This window comes from Pleurodeles waltl, chromosome 1_2 (assembly GCF_031143425.1).
Source record: "Pleurodeles waltl isolate 20211129_DDA chromosome 1_2, aPleWal1.hap1.20221129, whole genome shotgun sequence".
Lineage (NCBI taxonomy): Eukaryota > Metazoa > Chordata > Amphibia > Caudata > Salamandridae > Pleurodeles > Pleurodeles waltl.
In genome coordinates, this window is record NC_090437.1 from 105,629,997 (window position 1) to 105,646,208 (window position 16,212).

The following is a 16,212-nucleotide window of genomic DNA, read 5'->3' on the forward strand; positions in this document are numbered from 1 at the left end:
CTCTCAAGTCTCTACAGTGGGTGGGTTGCCCACTGGACCATCCTGGGGAGTGCTAAGCCACAGTCTCTCAAGTCTATACAGTGGGTGGTTTTCCCACTGTTCAATCCTGGGGAGTGCAAAGCCACAGTCTCTCAAGTCTCTACAGTGGGTGGTTTGCCCACTGTTCAATACTGGGAAGTGCAAAGCCACAGTCTCTCAAGTCTCTACAGTGGGTGGGCTGCCCACTGGACCATCCTGGGAAGTGCAAAGCCACAATCTCTCAAATCTCTACAGTGGGTGGGTTGCCCACTGGACCATCCTGGGAAGTGCAAAGCCACAGTCTCTCAAGTCTCTACAGTTAGTGGGTTGCCCACTGGACCATCCTGGGGAGTGCAAAGCCACAGTCTCTCAAGTCTCTACAGAGGGTGGTTTGCCCACTGTTCAATCCTGGGGAGTGCAAAGCCACAGTCTCTCAAGTCTCTACAGTGGGTGGGTTGCCCACTGTTCAATCCTGGGGAGTGCAAAGCCACAGTCTCTCAAGTCTCTACAGTGGGTGGGTTGCCCACTGGACCATCCTGGGGAGTGCAAAGCCACAATCTCTCAAATCTCTTCAGTGGGTGGGTTGCCCACTGGACCATCCTGGGGAGTGCAAAGCCACAGTCTCTAAAGTCTCTACAGTGGGTGGGTTGCCCACTGTACTATTCTGGGGAGTGCAAAGCCACAGTCTCTCAAGTCTATACAGTGGGTGGTTTGCCCACTGTTCAATCCTGGGGAGTGCAAAGCCACGGTCTCTCAAGTCTCTACAGTGGGTGGTTTGCCCACTGTTCAATCCTGGGAAGTGCAATGCCACAGTCTCTCAAGTCTCCACAGTGGGTGGGTTGCCCACTGTACCATCCAGGGGAGTGCAAAGCCACAGTCTCTCAAGTCTATACAGTGGGTGGTTTGCCCACTGTTCAATCCTGGGGAGTGCAAAGCCACAGTCTCTCAAGTCTCTACAGTGGGTGGTTTGCCCACTTTTCAATCTTGGGGACTGCAAAGCCACAGTTTCTCAAGTCTCTACAGTGGGTGGGTTGCCCACTATACTATCCTGGGGAGTGCAAAGCCACAGTCTCTCAAGTCTCTACAGTGGGTGGTTTGCCCACTGTTCAATCCTGGGGAGTGCAAAGCCACAGTCTCTCAAGTCTCTACATTGGGTGGGTTGCCCACTGGACCATCCTGGAGAGTGCAAAGCCACAATCTCTCAAATCTCTACAGTGGGTGGATTGCCCACTGGACCATCCTGGGGAGTGCAAAGCCACAGTCTCTCAAGTCTCTACAGTTGGTGGGTTGCCCACTGGACCATCCTGGGGAGTGCAAAGCCACAGTCTCTAAAGTCTCTACAGTTGGTGGGTTGCCCACTGGACCATCCTGGGGAGTGCAAAGCCACAGTCTCTAAAGTCTCTACAGTGGGTGGTTTGCCCACTGTTCAATCCTGGGGAGTGCAAAGCCACAGTCTCTCAAGTCTCTACAGTGGGTGGGTTGCCCACTGGACCATCCTGGGGAGTGCAAAGCCACAGTCTCTCAAGTCTCTACAGTGGGTGGGTTGCCCACTGGACCATCCTGGGGAGTGCAAAGCCACAGTCTCTCAAGTCTATACAGTGGGTGGTTTGCCCACTGTTCAATCCTGGGGAGTGCAAAGCCACAGTCTCTCAAGTCTCTACAGTGGGTGGTTTGCCCACTGTTCAATCCTGGGAAGTGCAAAGCCACAGTCTCTCAAGTCTCTACACTGGGTGGGTTGCCCACTGTACCATCCTGGGGAGTGCAAAGCCACAGTCTCTCAAGTCTATACAGTGGGTGGTTTGCCCACTGTTCAATACTGGGGAGTGCAATGCCACAGTCTCTCAAGTCTCTACAGTGGGTGGTTTTCCCACTGTTCAATCCTGGGGAGTGCAAAGCCACAGACTCTCAAGTCTCTACAGTGGGTGGGTTGCCCACTGGACCATCCTGGGGAGTGCAAAGCCACAGTCTCTCAAGTCTCCACAGTGGGTGGGTTGCCCACTGGAACATCCAGAGTAGTGCAAAGCCACAGTCTCTCAAGTCTATACAGTGGGTGGTTTGCCCACTGTTCAATCCTGGGGAGTGCAAAGCCACAGTCTCTCAAGTCTCTACAGTGGGTGGGTTGCCCACTGGACCATCCTGGGGAGTGCAAAGCCACAGTCTCTCAAGTCTCTACAGTGGGTGGGTTGCCCACTGTTCAATCCTGGGGAGTGCAAAGCCACAGTCTCTCAAGTCTCTACAGTGGGTGGTTTGCCCACTTTTCAATCCTGGGGAGTGCAAAGCCACAGTCTCTCAAGTCTCTACAGTGGGTGGGTTGCCCACTATACTATCCTGGGGAGTGCAAAGCCACAGTCTCTTAAGTCTCTACAGTGGGTGGCTTGCCCACTTTTCAATCCTGGGGAGTGCAAAGCCACAGTCTCTCAAGTCTCTACAGTGGGTGGGTTGCCCACTGGACCATCCTGGGGAGTGCAAAGCCACAATCTCTCAAATCTCTACAGTGGGTGGGTTGCCCACTGGACCATCCTAGGGAGTGCAAAGCCACAGTCTCTAAAGTCTCTACAGTGGCTGGTTTGCCCACTGTTCAATCCTGAGGAGTGCAAAGCCACAGTCTCTCAAGTCTCTACAGTGGGTGGGTTGCCCACTGGACCATCCTGGGGAGTGCAAAGCCACAGTCTCTCAAGTCTCTACAGTGGATGGGTTGCCCACTGGACCATCCTGGGGAGTGCAAAGCCACAGTCTTTCAAGTTTCTACAGTGGGTGGCTTGCCCACTGGAACTTCCTGGGGAGTGCAAAGCCACAGTCTCTCAAGTCTCTACAGTGGGTGGGTTGCCCACTGGACCATCCTTGGGAGTGCAAAGCCACAGTCTCTCAAGTCTCTACAGTGGGTGGGTTGCCCACTGGACCATCCTGGGGAGTGCAAAGCCACAGTCTCTCAAGTCTCTACAGTGGGTGGGTTGCCCACTGTACCATCCTGGGGAGTGCAAAGCCACAGTCTCTCAAGTCTATACAGTGGGTGGTTTGCCCACTGTTCAATCCTGGGGAGTGCAAAGCCACAGTCTCTCAAGTCTCTACAGTGGGTGGGTTGCCCACTGGACCATCCTGGGGAGTGCAAAGCCACAGTCTCTCAAGCCTCTACAGTGGGTGGGTTGCCCACTGGACCATCCTGGGGAGTGCAAAGCCACAGTCTCTCAAGTCTCTACAGTGGGTGGGTTGCCCACTGGACCATCCTGGGGAGAGCAAAGCCACAGTCTCTCAAGTCTCTACAGTGGGTGGGTTGCCCACTGGACCATCCTGGGGAGTGCAAAGCCACAGTCTCTCAAGTCTCTACAGTGGATGGGTTGCCCACTGGACCATCCTGGAGAGTGCAAAGCCACAGTCTCTCAAGTCTCTACAGTGGGTGGTTTGCCCACTGTTCAATCCTGGGGAGTGCAAAGCCACAGTCTCTCAAGTCTCTACAGTGGGTGGGTTGCCCACTGGACCATCCTGGGGAGTGCAAAGCCACAATCTCTCAAGTCTCTACAGTGGGTGGGTTGCCCACTGGACCATCCTGGGGAGTGCAAAGCCACCATCTCTCAAGTCTCTACAGTGGGTGGGTTGCCCACTGTACCATCCTGGGGAGTGCAAAGCCACAGTCTCTCAAGTCTCTACAGTGGGTGGTTTGCCCACTTTTCAATCCTGGGGAGTGCAAAGCCACAGTCTCTCAAGTCTCTACAGTGGGTGGGTTGCCCACTATACTATCCTGGGGAGTGCAATGCCACAGTCTCTCAAGTCTCTACAGTGGGTGGTTTGCCCACTGTTCACTCCTGGGGAGTGCAAAGCCACAGTCTCTCAAGTCTCTACAGTGGGTGGGTTGCCCACTGGACCATCCTGGGGAGTGCAAAGCCTCAATCTCTCAAATCTCTACAGTGGGTGGGTTGCCCACTGGACCATCCTGGGGAGTGCAAAGCCACAGTCTCTAAAGTCTCTACAGTGGGTGGTTTGCCCACTGTTCAATCCTGGGGAGTGCAAAGCCACAGTCTCTCAAGTCTCTATAGTGGGTGGGTTGCCCACTGGACCATCCTGGGGAGTGCAGAGCCACAGTCTCTCAAGTCTCTACAGTGGGTGGGTTGCCCACTGGACCATCCTGGGGAGTGCAAAGCCACAGTCTCTCAAGTCTCTACAGTGGATGGGTTGCCCACTGGACCATCCTGGGGAGTGCAAAGCCACAGTCTCTCAAGTCTCTACAGTGGGTGGTTTGCCCACTGTTCAATCCTGGGGAGTGCAAAGCCACAGTCTCTCAAGTCTCTACAGTGGGTGGTTTGCCCACTGGACCATCCTTGGGAGTGCAAAGCCACAGTCTCTCAAGTCTCTACAGTGGGTGTGTTGCCCACTGGACCATCCTGGGGAGTGCAAAGCCACAGTCTCTCAAGTCTCTACAGTGGGTGGGTTGCCCACTGTACCATCCTGGGGAGTGCAAAGCCACAGTCACTCAAGTCTATACAGTGGGTGGTTTGCCCACTGTTCAATCCTGGGGAGTGCAAAGCCACAGTCTCTCAAGTCTCTACAGTGGGTGGTTTGCCCACTTTTCAATCCTGGGGAGTGCAAAGCCACAGTCTCTCAAGTCTCTACAGTGGGTGGGTTGCCCACTATACTATCCTGGGGAGTGCAAAGCCACAGTCTCTCAAGTCTCTACAGTGGGTGGTTTGCCCACTGTTCAATCCTGGGGAGTGCAAAGCCACAGTCTCTCAAGTCTCTACAGCGGGTGGGTTGCCCACTGGACCATCCTGGGGAGTGCAAAGCCACAATCTCTCAAATCTCTACAGTGGGTGGGTTGCCCACTGGACCATCCTGGGGAGTGCAAAGCCACAGTCTCTCAAGTCTCTACAGTTGGTGGGTTGCCCACTGGACCATCCTGGGGAGTGCAAAGCCACAGTCTCTAAAGTCTCTACAGTGGGAGGTTTGCCAACTGTTCAATCCTGGGGAGTGCAATGCCACAGTCTCTCAAGTCTCTACAGTGGGTGGGTTACCCACTGGGCAATCCTGGGGAGTGCAAAGCCACAGTCTCTCAAGTCTATACAGTGGGTGGTTTGCCCACTGTTCAATCCTGGGGAGTGCAAAGCCACAGTCTCTCAAGTCTCTACAGTGAGTGGTTTGCCCACTGTTCAATCCTGGGGAGTGCAAAGCCACAGTCTCTCAAGTCTCTACAGTGGGTGGTTTGCCCACTGTTCAATCCTGGGAAGTGCAAAGCCACAGTCTCTCAAGTCTCTACAGTGGGTGGGTTGCCCACTGTACCATCCAGGGGAGTGCAAAGCCACAGTCTCTCAAGTCTATACAGTGGGTGGTTTGCCCACTGTTCAATACTGGGGGGTGCAAAGCCACAGTCTCTCAAGTCTCTACAGTGGGTGGGTTGCCCACTGGACCATCCTGGGGAGTGCAAAGCCACAATCTCTCAAGTCTCTACAGTGGGTGGGTTGACCACTGGACCATCCTGGGGAGTGCAAAGCCACAGTCTCTCAAGTCTCTACAATGGGTGGGTTGCCCACTGTACCATCCTAGGGAGTGCAAAGCCACAGTCTCTCAAGTCTATACAGTGGGTGGTTTGCCCACTGTTCAATCCTGGGGAGTGCAAAGCCACAGTCTCTCAAGTCTCTACAGTGGGTGGTTTGCCCACTTTTCAATCCTGGGGAGTGCAAAGCCACAGTCTCTCAAGTCTCTACAGTGGGTGGGTTGCCCACTATACTATCCTGGGGAGTGCAAAGCCACAGTCTCTCAAGTCTCTACAGTGGGTGGTTTGCCAACTGTTCAATCCTGGGGAGTGCAAAGCCACAGTCTCTCAAGTCTCTACAGTGGGTGGGTTGCCCACTGGACCATCCTGGGGAGTGCAAAGCCACAATCTCTCAAATCTACTCAGTGGGTGGGTTGCCCACTGTACTATTCTGGGGAGTGCAAAGCCACAGTCTCTCAAGTCTATACAGTGGGTGGTTTGCCCACTGTTCAATCCTGGGAAATACAAAGCCACAGTCTCTCAAGTCTCTACAGTGGGTGGTTTGCCCACTGTTCAATCCTGGGGAGTGCAAAGCCACAGTATCTCAAGTCTCTACAGTGGGTGGGTTGCCCACTGGACCATCCTGGGGAGTGCAAAGCCACAATCTCTCAAATCTCTACAGTGGGTGGGTTGCCCACTGGACCATCCTGGGGAGTGCAAAGCCACAGTCTCTCAAGTCTCTACAGTTAGTGGGTTGCCTACTGGACCATCCTGTGGAGTGCAAAGCCACAGTCTCTAAAGTCTCTACAGTGGGTGGTTTGCCCACTGTTCAATCCTGGGGAGTGCAAAGCCACAGTCTCTCAAGTCTCTACAGTGGGTGGTTTGCCCACTGTTCAATCCTGGGAAGTGCAAAGCCACAGTCTCTCAAGTCTCTACAGTGGGTGGGTTGCCCACTGTACCATCCAGGGGAGTGCAAAGCCACAATCTCTCAAGTCTATACAGTGGGTGGTTTGCCCACTGTTCAATCCTGGGGAGTGCAAAGCCACAGTCTCTCAAGTCTCTACAGTGGGTGGGTTGCCCACTGGACCATCCTGGGGAGTGTAAAGCCACAATCTCTCAAATCTCTACAGTTCGTGGGTTGCCCACTGGACCATCCTGGGGAGTGCAAAGCCACAGTCTCTCAAGTCTCTACAGTGGGTGGGTTGCCCACTGGACCATCCTGGGGAGTGCAAAGCCACAGTCTCTCAAGTCTCCACAGTGGGTGGGTTGCCCACTGGAACATCCAGAGTAGTGCAAAGCCACAGTCTCTCAAGTCTATACAGTGGGTGGTTTGCCCACTGTTCAATCCTGGGGAGTGCAAAGCCACAGTCTCTCAAGTCTCTACAGTGGGTGGGTTGCCCACTGGACCATCCTGGGGAGTGCAAAGCCACAGTCTCTCAAGTCTCTACAGTGGGTGGGTTGCCCACTGGACCATCCTGGGGAGTGCAAAGCCACAGTCTCTCAAGTCTCTACAGTGGGTGGTTTGCCCACTTTTCAATCCTGGGGAGTGCAAAGCCACAGTCTCTCAAGTCTCTACAGTGGGTGGGTTGCCCACTATACTATCCTGGGGAGTGCAAAGCCACAGTCTCTCAAGTCTCTACAGTGGGTGGTTTGCCAACTGTTCAATCCTGGGGAGTGCAAAGCCACAGTCTCTCAAGTCTCTACAGTGGGTGGGTTGCCCACTGGACCATCCTGGGGAGTGCAAAGCCACAATCTCTCAAATCTCTTCAGTGGGTGGGTTGCCCACTGTACTATTCTGGGGAGTGCAAAGCCACAGTCTCTCAAGTCTATACAGTGGGTGGTTTGCCCACTGTTCAATCCTGGGAAATTCAAAGCCACAGTCTCTCAAGTCTCTACAGTGGGTGGTTTGCCCACTGTTCAATCCTGGGGAGTGCAAAGCCACAGTCTCTCAAGTCTCTACAGTGGGTGGGTTGCCCACTGGACCATCCTGGGGAGTGCAAAGCCACAATCTCTCAAATCTCTACAGTGGGTGGGTTGCCCACTGGACCATCCTGGGGAGTGCAAAGCCACAGTCTCTCAAGTCTCTACAGTTAGTGGGTTGCCCACTGGACCATCCTGTGGAGTGCAAAGCCACAGTCTCTAAAGTCTCTACAGTGGGAGGTTTGCCCACTGTTCAATCCTGGGGAGTGCAAAGCCACAGTCTCTCAAGTCTACAGTGGGTCGGTTGCCCACTGGACCATCCTAGGGAGTGCAAAGCCACAGTCTCTCAAGTCTCTACAGTGGGTGGGTTGCCCACTGGACCATCCTGGGGAGTGCTAAGCCACAGTCTCTCAAGTCTATACAGTGGGTGGTTTTCCCACTGTTCAATCCTGGGGAGTGCAAAGCCACAGTCTCTCAAGTCTCTACAGTGGGTGGTTTGCCCACTGTTCAATACTGGGAAGTGCAAAGCCACAGTCTCTCAAGTCTCTACAGTGGGTGGGCTGCCCACTGGACCATCCTGGGAAGTGCAAAGCCACAATCTCTCAAATCTCTACAGTGGGTGGGTTGCCCACTGGACCATCCTGGGAAGTGCAAAGCCACAGTCTCTCAAGTCTCTACAGTTAGTGGGTTGCCCACTGGACCATCCTGGGGAGTGCAAAGCCACAGTCTCTCAAGTCTCTACAGAGGGTGGTTTGCCCACTGTTCAATCCTGGGGAGTGCAAAGCCACAGTCTCTCAAGTCTCTACAGTGGGTGGGTTGCCCACTGTTCAATCCTGGGGAGTGCAAAGCCACAGTCTCTCAAGTCTCTACAGTGGGTGGGTTGCCCACTGGACCATCCTGGGGAGTGCAAAGCCACAATCTCTCAAATCTCTTCAGTGGGTGGGTTGCCCACTGGACCATCCTGGGGAGTGCAAAGCCAGAGTCTCTAAAGTCTCTACAGTGGGTGGGTTGCCCACTGTACTATTCTGGGGAGTGCAAAGCCACAGTCTCTCAAGTCTATACAGTGGGTGGTTTGCCCACTGTTCAATCCTGGGGAGTGCAACGCCACGGTCTCTCAAGTCTCTACAGTGGGTGGTTTGCCCACTGTTCAATCCTGGGAAGTGCAATGCCACAGTCTCTCAAGTCTCCACAGTGGGTGGGTTGCCCACTGTACCATCCAGGGGAGTGCAAAGCCACAGTCTCTCAAGTCTATACAGTGGGTGGTTTGCCCACTGTTCAATCCTGGGGAGTGCAAAGCCACAGTCTCTCAAGTCTCTACAGTGGGTGGTTTGCCCACTTTTCAATCTTGGGGACTGCAAAGCCACAGTTTCTCAAGTCTCTACAGTGGGTGTGTTGCCCACTATACTATCCTGGGGAGTGCAAAGCCACAGTCTCTCAAGTCTCTACAGTGGGTGGTTTGCCCACTGTTCAATCCTGGGGAGTGCAAAGCCACAGTCTCTCAAGTCTCTACATTGGGTGGGTTGCCCACTGGACCATCCTGGAGAGTGCAAAGCCACAATCTCTCAAATCTCTACAGTGGGTGGATTGCCCACTGGACCATCCTGGGGAGTGCAAAGCCACAGTCTCTCAAGTCTCTACAGTTGGTGGGTTGCCCACTGGACCATCCTGGGGAGTGCAAAGCCACAGTCTCTAAAGTCTCTACAGTGGGTGGGTTGCCCACTGTACCATCCTGGGAAGTGCAAAGCCACAATCTCTCAAGTCTATACAGTGGGTGGTTTGCCCACTGTTCAATCCTGGGGAGTGCAAAGCCACAGTCTCTCAAGTCTCTACAGTGGGTGGGTTGCCCACTGGACCATCCTGGGGAGTGTAAAGCCACAATCTCTCAAATCTCTACAGTTCGTGGGTTGCCCACTGGACCATCCTGGGGAGTGCAAAGCCACAGTCTCTCAAGTCTCTACAGTTGGTGGGTTGCCCACTGGACCATCCTGGGGAGTGCAAAGCCACAGTCTCTAAAGTCTCTACAGTGGGTGGTTTGCCCACTGTTCAATCCTGGGGAGTGCAAAGCCACAGTCTCTCAAGTCTCTACAGTGGGTGGGTTGCCCACTGGACCATCCTGGGGAGTGCAAAGCCACAGTCTCTCAAGTCTCTACAGTGGGTGGGTTGCCCACTGGACCATCCTGGGGAGTGCAAAGCCACAGTCTCTCAAGTCTATACAGTGGGTGGTTTGCCCACTGTTCAATCCTGGGGAGTGCAAAGCCACAGTCTCTCAAGTCTCTACAGTGGGTGGTTTGCCCACTGTTCAATCCTGGGAAGTGCAAAGCCACAGTCTCTCAAGTCTCTACAGTGGGTGGGTTGCCCACTGAACCATCCAGGGGATTGCAAAGCCACAGTCTCACAAGTCTATACAGTGGGTGGTTTGCCCACTGTTCAATCCTGGGGGGTGCAAAGCCACAGTCTCTCAAGTCTCTACAGTGGGTGGTTTGCCCACTTTTCAATCCTGGGGAGTACAAAGCCACAGTCTCTCAAGTCTCTACACTGGGTGGGTTGCCCACTGTACCATCCTGGGGAGTGCAAAGCCACAGTCTCTCAAGTCTATACAGTGGGTGGTTTGCCCACTGTTCAATACTGGGGAGTGCAATGCCACAGTCTCTCAAGTCTCTACAGTGGGTGGTTTTCCCACTGTTCAATCCTGGGGAGTGCAAAGCCACAGACTCTCAAGTCTCTACAGTGGGTGGGTTGCCCACTGGACCATCCTGGGGAGTGCAAAGCCACAGTCTCTCAAGTCTCCACAGTGGGTGGGTTGCCCACTGGAACATCCAGAGTAGTGCAAAGCCACAGTCTCTCAAGTCTATACAGTGGGTGGTTTGCCCACTGTTCAATCCTGGGGAGTGCAAAGCCACAGTCTCTCAAGTCTCTACAGTGGGTGGGTTGCCCACTGGACCATCCTGGGGAGTGCAAAGCCACAGTCTCTCAAGTCTCTACAGTGGGTGGGTTGCCCACTGTTCAATCCTGGGGAGTGCAAAGCCACAGTCTCTCAAGTCTCTACAGTGGGTGGTTTGCCCACTTTTCAATCCTGGGGAGTGCAAAGCCACAGTCTCTCAAGTCTCTACAGTGGGTGGGTTGCCCACTATACTATCCTGGGGAGTGCAAAGCCACAGTCTCTCAAGTCTCTACAGTGGGTGGCTTGCCCACTTTTCAATCCTGGGGAGTGCAAAGCCACAGTCTCTCAAGTCTCTACAGTGGGTGGGTTGCCCACTGGACCATCCTGGGGAGTGCAAAGCCACAATCTCTCAAATCTCTACAGTGGGTGGGTTGCCCACTGGACCATCCTAGGGAGTGCAAAGCCACAGTCTCTAAAGTCTCTACAGTGGCTGGTTTGCCCACTGTTCAATCCTGAGGAGTGCAAAGCCACAGTCTCTCAAGTCTCTACAGTGGGTGGGTTGCCCACTGGACCATCCTGGGGAGTGCAAAGCCACAGTCTCTCAAGTCTCTACAGTGGGTGGGTTGCCCACTGGACCATCCTGGGGAGTGCAAAGCCACAGTCTCTCAAGTCTCTACAGTGGATGGGTTGCCCACTGGACCATCCTGGGGAGTGCAAAGCCACAGTCTTTCAAGTTTCTACAGTGGGTGGCTTGCCCACTCGAACTTCCTGGGGAGTGCAAAGCCACAGTCTCTCAAGTCTCTACAGTGGGTGGGTTGCCCACTGGACCATCCTTGGGAGTGCAAAGCCACAGTCTCTCAAGTCTCTACAGTGGGTGGGTTGCCCACTGGACCATCCTGGGGAGTGCAAAGCCACAGTCTCTCAAGTCTCTACAGTGGGTGGGTTGCCCACTGTACCATCCTGGGGAGTGCAAAGCCACAGTCTCTCAAGTCTATACAGTGGGTGGTTTGCCCACTGTTCAATCCTGGGGAGTGCAAAGCCACAGTCTCTCAAGTCTCTACAGTGGGTGGGTTGCCCACTGGACCATCCTGGGGAGTGCAAAGCCACAGTCTCTCAAGCCTCTACAGTGGGTGGGTTGCCCACTGGACCATCCTGGGGAGTGCAAAGCCACAGTCTCTCAAGTCTCTACAGTGGGTGGGTTGCCCACTGGACCATCCTGGGGAGAGCAAAGCCACAGTCTCTCAAGTCTCTACAGTGGGTGGGTTGCCCACTGGACCATCCTGGGGAGTGCAAAGCCACAGTCTCTCAAGTCTCTACAGTGGATGGGTTGCCCACTGGACCATCCTGGAGAGTGCAAAGCCACAGTCTCTCAAGTCTCTACAGTGGGTGGTTTGCCCACTGTTCAATCCTGGGGAGTGCAAAGCCACAGTCTCTCAAGTCTCTACAGTGGGTGGGTTGCCCACTGGACCATCCTGGGAGTGCAAAGCCACAATCTCTCAAGTCTCTACAGTGGGTGGGTTGCCCACTGGACCATCCTGGGGAGTGCAAAGCCACCATCTCTCAAGTCTCTACAGTGGGTGGGTTGCCCACTGTACCATCCTGGGGAGTGCAAAGCCACAGTCTCTCAAGTCTCTACAGTGGGTGGTTTGCCCACTGTTCAATCCTGGGGAGTGCAAAGCCACAGTCTCTCAAGTCTCTACAGTGGGTGGTTTGCCCACTTTTCAATCCTGGGGAGTGCAAAGCCACAGTCTCTCAAGTCTCTACAGTGGGTGGGTTGCCCACTATACTATCCTGGGGAGTGCAATGCCACAGTCTCTCAAGTCTCTACAGTGGGTGGTTTGCCCACTGTTCACTCCTGGGGAGTGCAAAGCCACAGTCTCTCAAGTCTCTACAGTGGGTGGGTTGCCCACTGGACCATCCTGGGGAGTGCAAAGCCTCAATCTCTCAAATCTCTACAGTGGGTGGGTTGCCCACTGGACCATCCTGGGGAGTGCAAAGCCACAGTCTCTAAAGTCTCTACAGTGGGTGGTTTGCCCACTGTTCAATCCTGGGGAGTGCAAAGCCACAGTCTCTCAAGTCTCTATAGTGGGTGGGTTGCCCACTGGACCATCCTGGGGAGTGCAGAGCCACAGTCTCTCAAGTCTCTACAGTGGGTGGGTTGCCCACTGGACCATCCTGGGGAGTGCAAAGCCACAGTCTCTCAAGTCTCTACAGTGGATGGGTTGCCCACTGGACCATCCTGGGGAGTGCAAAGCCACAGTCTCTCAAGTCTCTACAGTGGGTGGTTTGCCCACTCTTCAATCCTGGGGAGTGCAAAGCCACAGTCTCTCAAGTCTCTACAGTGGGTGGTTTGCCCACTGGACCATCCTTGGGAGTGCAAAGCCACAGTCTCTCAAGTCTCTACAGTGGGTGTGTTGCCCACTGGACCATCCTGGGGAGTGCAAAGCCACAGTCTCTCAAGTCTCTACAGTGGGTGGGTTGCCCACTGTACCATCCTGGGGAGTGCAAAGCCACAGTCACTCAAGTCTATACAGTGGGTGGTTTGCCCACTGTTCAATCCTGGGGAGTGCAAAGCCACAGTCTCTCAAGTCTCTACAGTGGGTGGTTTGCCCACTTTTCAATCCTGGGGAGTGCAAAGCCACAGTCTCTCAAGTCTCTACAGTGGGTGGGTTGCCCACTATACTATCCTGGGGAGTGCAAAGCCACAGTCTCTCAAGTCTCTACAGTGGGTGGTTTGCCCACTGTTCAATCCTGGGGAGTGCAAAGCCACAGTCTCTCAAGTCTCTACAGCGGGTGGGTTGCCCACTGGACCATCCTGGGGAGTGCAAAGCCACAATCTCTCAAATCTCTACAGTGGGTGGGTTGCCCACTGGACCATCCTGGGGAGTGCAAAGCCACAGTCTCTCAAGTCTCTACAGTTGGTGGGTTGCCCACTGGACCATCCTGGGGAGTGCAAAGCCACAGTCTCTAAAGTCTCTACAGTGGGAGGTTTGCCAACTGTTCAATCCTGGGGAGTGCAATGCCACAGTCTCTCAAGTCTCTACAGTGGGTGGGTTACCCACTGGGCAATCCTGGGGAGTGCAAAGCCACAGTCTCTCAAGTCTCTACAGTGGGTGGGTTGCCCACTATACTATCCTGGGGAGTGCAAAGCCACAGTCTCTCAAGTCTCTACAGTGGGTGGTTTGCCAACTGTTCAATCCTGGGGAGTGCAAAGCCACAGTCTCTCAAGTCTCTACAGTGGGTGGGTTGCCCACTGGACCATCCTGGGGAGTGCAAAGCCACAATCTCTCAAATCTATTCAGTGGGTGGGTTGCCCACTGTACTATTCTGGGGAGTGCAAAGCCACAGTCTCTCAAGTCTATACAGTGGGTGGTTTGCCCACTGTTCAATCCTGGGAAATACAAAGCCACAGTCTCTCAAGTCTCTACAGTGGGTGGTTTGCCCACTGTTCAATCCTGGGGAGTGCAAAGCCACAGTATCTCAAGTCTCTACAGTGGGTGGGTTGCCCACTGGACCATCCTGGGGAGTGCAAAGCCACAATCTCTCAAATCTCTACAGTGGGTGGGTTGCCCACTGGACCATCCTGGGGAGTGCAAAGCCACAGTCTCTCAAGTCTCTACAGTTAGTGGGTTGCCCACTGGACCATCCTGTGGAGTGCAAAGCCACAGTCTCTAAAGTCTCTACAGTGGGTGGTTTGCCCACTGTTCAATCCTGGGGAGTGCAAAGCCACAGTCTCTCAAGTCTCTACAGTGGGTGGTTTGCCCACTGTTCAATCCTGGGAAGTGCAAAGCCACAGTCTCTCAAGTCTCTACAGTGGGTGGGTTGCCCACTGTACCATCCAGGGGAGTGCAAAGCCACAGTCTCTCAAGTCTATACAGTGGGTGGTTTGCCCAATGTTCAATCCTGGGGGGTGCAAAGCCACAGTCTCTCAAGTCTCTACAGTGGGTGGGTTGCCCACTGGACCATCCTGGGGAGTGCAAAGCCACAATCTCTCAAGTCTCTACAGTGGGTGGGTTGCCCACTGGACCATCCTGGGGAGTGCAAAGCCACAGTCTCTCAAGTCTCTACAATGGGTGGGTTGCCCACTGTACCATCCTAGGGAGTGCAAAGTCACAGTCTCTCAAGTCTATACAGTGGGTGGTTTGCCCACTGTTCAATCATGGGGAGTGCAAAGCCACAGTCTCTCAAGTCTCTACAGTGGGTGGTTTGCCCACTTTTCAATCCTGGGGAGTGCAAAGCCACAGTCTCTCAAGTCTCTACAGTGGGTGGGTTGCCCACTATACTATCCTGGGGAGTGCAAAGCCACAGTCTCTCAAGTCTCTACAGTGGGTGGTTTGCCAACTGTTCAATCCTAGGGAGTGCAAAGCCACAGTCTCTCAAGTCTCTACAGTGGGTGGGTTGCCCACTGGACCATCCTGGGGAGTGAAAAGCCACAATCTCTCAAATCTCTTCAGTGGGTGGGTTGCCCACTGTACTATTCTGGGGAGTGCAAAGCCACAGTCTCTCAAGTCTATACAGTGGGTGGTTTGCCCACTGTTCAATCCTGGGAAATACAAAGCCACAGTCTCTCAAGTCTCTACAGTGGGTGGTTTGCCCACTGTTCAATCCTGGGGAGTGCAAAGCCACAGTCTCTCAAGTCTCTACAGTGGGTGGGTTGCCCACTGGACCATCCTGGGGAGTGCAAAGCCACAATCTCTCAAATCTCTACAGTGGGTGGGTTGCCCACTGGACCATCCTGGGGAGTGCAAAGCCACAGTCTCTCAAGTCTCTACAGTTAGTGGGTTGCCCACTGGACCATCCTGTGGAGTGCAAAGCCACAGTCTCTAAAGTCTCTACAGTGGGAGGTTTGCCCACTGTTCAATCCTGGGGAGTGCAAAGCCACAGTCTCTCAAGTCTACAGTGGGTCGGTTGCCCACTGGACCATCCTAGGGAGTGCAAAGCCACAGTCTCTCAAGTCTCTACAGTGGGTGGGTTGCCCACTGGACCATCCTGGGGAGTGCTAAGCCACAGTCTCTCAAGTCTATACAGTGGGTGGTTTTCCCACTGTTCAATCCTGGGGAGTGCAAAGCCACAGTCTCTCAAGTCTCTACAGTGGGTGGTTTGCCCACTGTTCAATACTGGGAAGTGCAAAGCCACAGTCTCTCAAGTCTCTACAGTGGGTGGGTTGCCCACTGGACCATCCTGGGAAGTGCAAAGCCACAATCTCTCAAATCTCTACAGTGGGTGGGTTGCCCACTGGACCATCATGGGAAGTGCAAAGCCACAGTCTCTCAAGTCTCTACAGTTAGTGGGTTGCCCACTGGACCATCCTGGGGAGTGCAAAGCCACAGTCTCTCAAGTCTCTACAGAGGGTGGTTTGCCCACTGTTCAATCCTGGGGAGTGCAAAGCCACAGTCTCTCAAGTCTCTACAGTGGGTGGGTTGCCCACTGTTCAATCCTGGGGAGTGCAAAGCCACAGTCTCTCAAGTCTCTACAGTGGGTGGGTTGCCCACTGGACCATCCTGGGGAGTGCAAAGCCACAATCTCTCAAATCTCTTCAGTGGGTGGGTTGCCCACTGGACCATCCTGGGGAGTGCAAAGCCACAGTCTCTAAAGTCTCTACAGTGGGTGGGTTGCCCACTGTACTATTCTGGGGAGTGCAAAGCCACAGTCTCTCAAGTCTATACAGTGGGTGGTTTGCCCACTGTTCAATCCTGGGGAGTGCAAAGCCACAGTCTCTCAAGTCTCTACAGTGGGTGGTTTGCCCACTGTTCAATCCTGGGAAGTGCAATGCCACTGTCTCTCAAGTCTCCACAGTGGGTGGGTTGCCCACTGTACCATCCAGGGGAGTGCAAAGCCACAGTCTCTCAAGTCTATACAGTGGGTGGTTTGCCCACTGTTCAATCCTGGGGAGTGCAAAGCCACAGTCTCTCAAGTCTCTACAGTGGGTGGT